Source organism: Gracilinanus agilis, chromosome 2 (assembly GCF_016433145.1).
Source record: "Gracilinanus agilis isolate LMUSP501 chromosome 2, AgileGrace, whole genome shotgun sequence".
NCBI lineage: Eukaryota > Metazoa > Chordata > Mammalia > Didelphimorphia > Didelphidae > Gracilinanus > Gracilinanus agilis.
In genome coordinates, this window is record NC_058131.1 from 386682772 (window position 1) to 386686784 (window position 4013).

The 4013-nt window shown below is 44.3% G+C and overlaps 1 pseudogene; it reads right to left on the bottom strand.

The window, feature by feature from the left end:
* Window positions 1–3013: 3013 nt before the first annotated feature.
* LOC123233812 lies at window positions 3014–3583 on the bottom strand (annotated as a pseudogene).
* Window positions 3584–4013: the final 430 nt, after the last annotated feature.

Genomic DNA, 4013 nt, shown 5'->3' on the forward strand with positions numbered 1-4013 from the left:
CTCTTGCCCTAGTACTCTGCCAGTGCCCACAGCTGGGGCTGCTAAACCATTACCCATCAACTTTAACCCCCTACAAAATTCCTTCAGCAAGCAAAAGCCCAAGTAGAGGGGCAGCTAGGTAGCACAGCAGAGCGCCAGGCCTGGAGACAGGAGTCCTGGATTCAAGTCCAGCCTCAGAAACGTCCTAGTTCTGTGACCCTGGAAGAATTACTTAACCCCCATTTGCCTAGCCCATACCACTCTTCTGTCTTAGAATTGATACTAAACTAGAAGGAAAGGGTTAAAAAAAAAAAGTCCAAGAAGATAATTATTTTCCATGAAAGGAATCCCAAAGCAAGGAGATAAAGACCAGGCCCGAGGACTGATATTCAGGAACAATACTCTAGTCCCAAGGATGATTGTAGGGGGAAGCAAGATAGGACCTTAATCTTGAGGGAAATTGGGATATAGGAAAAGAAAGAAATTTATACATCAGGAAGTAACACTTTCTGGAATGGAAAACAGACAAATATGAGGACTTGGCAATAAGAAATACTAATACTAATTTTTTCAAGTTTGCAAAGAACTTAACATATATTATCTCACTTGACTCTCAAAACAACCCTGACAAGTAGGTATTCTGGGTATTATTGGTAGCATCTTATTGATGTGAGGCTATATTAAACATTAGAGAGATTAGGAGAAATAACCTGATTTTCCTATCATTCCAAAACTAGTGTCAGAGGAAGGTTTTGAACTCAGGTCTCCTTGATTCTAGGTTTTGTACTCAAACCTACTTTTTTTTTTTTTAACCCTTACCTTCCACCTTAAGATCAATACAGTATATTGATTCCAAGACAGAAGAGTGGTAAGGGTAGGCAATGGGGGCTAAGTGACTCACCCAGGGTCACACAGCTATAAAGTAAATGAAGCCAGATTAGAACCCTAGACCTGGCTCTCCATCCACCGAGCCACCCAACTGCCCCCTCAAATCTACTTTAATGTGCTATCTCAATTGATGGGTATAACAAGAGTGTGATGACCAGAACAGAGGTGCACATTCCGAGCAGCAAACATGGCTTGATGATGAGTTGTTAAACTACAAATCCCTGCCCAAGGACACAACTGATTAGGGAGTGAAGGAGTTTTGTAGGGGGTTAAAGCCGACAAGTAATGGTTTGGTGGCCCCAGCTGTGGGCACCAGCAGACTACTGGGGCAGGCGGTCAGCACGTCGATATCCCCATTAATGTCCTCTTGTGTGAAGGCAGGAGGTGGGGAGGTGAGGAGGGAAGCAAATGGGATGAGAATTTCCACCTAATCTATAAAAGAAGGTACGAGTATAGGAGTCCAATCTATCCCCCTCCCTAACCTAGACCCTGATGAGAAGCCAGATGGAATAAAATACCACGTACAATGCTGCTAGAGGGGGGTTTGGCACTTCCTCAATAACTTGGCCACAAATGAATGTTCCTGGGTAGCCTGATCCAGGGAGTTCTATTAATTCTGCCCACGGGTGGGTGGTCAGGGGGAGCTCCCATATGCCCATCGTAGGCAGGCACAGCTTTTACACAGGGACTCCCTAGAGTCTGAGAATGCCCTGAAGCAGTTGTCTTCCTGGAAGCCAAGTTGTCTACATGCATGCTGTGTAGAGGCATCTAATCCCAAGGACAGAATCTGTATTTTAAACTTTGGCCTGCCTGGCGAAAGGACACGAAGACCTGGAGCTCCCCCAGTAAAGGGTTCAATTCTATAAAAGATTTGTCAGGGTCATCATGGGACATAACAGAAAGAGCCCTGAATTGGGCTACGTCAGGTCCTCCTGACACTCTTGTTCTACCATTTACCATTTTTATATCGTACAATTCAAGTGAATAAAAAATATATCAAATGTACAAGATCCCAAGGAAATAAAGACTAGGAAAAAGTCTCTTCCCTCCACACACTTACATTCTCCCAAAGGATGTAACAAGTTCACAGATAAATAAATGCAATATAATTTCCAGATAGAGAGAGTAATAGCAATCAGGAAAATCAGGAAAGATTTCCTGTAGAAGTGGTACCTGATTCCTAGTGCTGAAAGTATTCTATAAGACAGAGGTGAAGAAGGATTGCATTACAGATGTGGAGGCAGCTGCCTACACAAAGACAGAGGAGGTAGGAAATGGGGGTAACTAGGTAGCATACTGGATAGGCCACTGGGCCTGCAGTCAGGAAGACCTGAGTTCAAATTCAGCCTTAGACACTTACTAGCTGTGTAACCTTAGGCAAGTCACTTCACATCCATTTGCCTCAGTTTCTTCATTTGTAAAATGAGGATAATAATACCTGATTTTTTTCCCTCTCTTAAAAAATACTATTTGTCAAATGGGGATGGCCCTCTGGAAGAAGGAATGGGAGAGGTATTTGGGATAACTATGGTGACATAAGAAACAGAAAAAAGTCAACACATTTTAAAAAGCAGAAGAGAGGGGGCAGCTGGGTAGCTCAGTGGACTGAGAGTCAAGCCTAGAGATGGGAGGTCCTAGGTTCAAATCCGGCCTCAGACACTTCCCAGCTGTGTGACCCTGGGCAAGTCACTTGACCCCCATTGCCCACCCTTACCACTCTTCCACCAAGGAGCCAATACACAGAAGTTAAGGGTTTAAAAAAAAAGTTAAAATCTAATAAATATTTATTTTCTAGTGTGTTTAAATGCATGTTTAAAAAGATTGGATCAGACATACTAACAATGGATATTAGATATGTCTCTTCTCTTGGGGAACTTGTGGCCCAAGTCATACCCCAGAGTTGGTGGGTTTAGAAGATGCAGGATGCCAAAGTAACACACTGATGCTACAGTCCCATCCTCCATTCTCTACCCAAGAAGGGAGTCAGCAGGAGGACTGACACTTAGCACCTATATTTGTACTCATGGGTGACTATTCCCATCACCCATCTAGGCTAACCAGCATGGAAAATGATATTTCATGCCACGGTATAAACAGGCAATGGGATATCAAAGAGAGCTCAGCCCAGAGTTCCAGGTCAGGCTCCCTAGCTTTCCATCTCATTCAGCAGCGGTGTGGCATCCGGGCAACGGGCATGGGAGTGCTTTCAATCAAAGGGCTGGGCAAGGGTCAAGGCATTAGCTGCTATTTCTGTTTCTAATGCTCTGCCTCTTCCTCTTGTAGTCACTGCTCCGCCATCTTCCCCAGCCAATGGCGGTATGGCTGTTGGACTTGGCTGCTATCGGTGCTGGAAGCTGTTAGAGGATTGGGGCTGGGGCTGGGGCTGGGACTGGGGCTGGGTGGACTGTGGGGTGTTGTTTGCTTGTAGCTGGTGGTCCTGGGGTGTGGTGATGGACTAGCTGGAGGCTGTGTATAAATAGCTGGGTATCAACAGTGGCATGGTCACAGGCTGCTGGGCTGGGGTAGGGAACATGTGGTAAGCACTGCTTCCACCTCCACTGACCCCATAACCATACTGGCTGGAAGTCCACTGGGCCAGGGTGGCATTGGGGTCCTGTCTTTGGCCAATCACAGCAGCAATGGCACTGAACATCTGTGAGGTCATGTTCTGAGGCAGAACATTTACTGCTCTGGTCAGATCTTCGAGGTTGATNTTTTTTTTAATGAATGGCAGTTACTGCCCTATACGGAAAGTAGAATATGAAAATTCACAGAAACACAGGAAGACTTGTATGAAGTGATACGAAGTGAAGAAAGCAGAGCCAAGAGAACAGTATACAGCCAGTTATAACCATACAAGTAAAGTCAGTTCAGAAAAGCAACAAAACCAGAGCCAGTTATACAGCCAGTTATAACCATACAAGTAAAGTCAGTTCAGAAAAGCAACAAAACCAGAGCCAAATACAAGTCAATGTGTCATGTTAACTGTCAGTTAAAGGTCACTGTCCCTCCTTCCTGTTAACAATGGATAGACAATTTTTTTTTTCTGAGAATGTACTTTGTAAAGGAGGATTCAATCAGGGTGTTTGTGGTGAAAGGTCTGTTGTGTCAAAATAAAATGTATCCATAAATTTAAAAATAAAGGT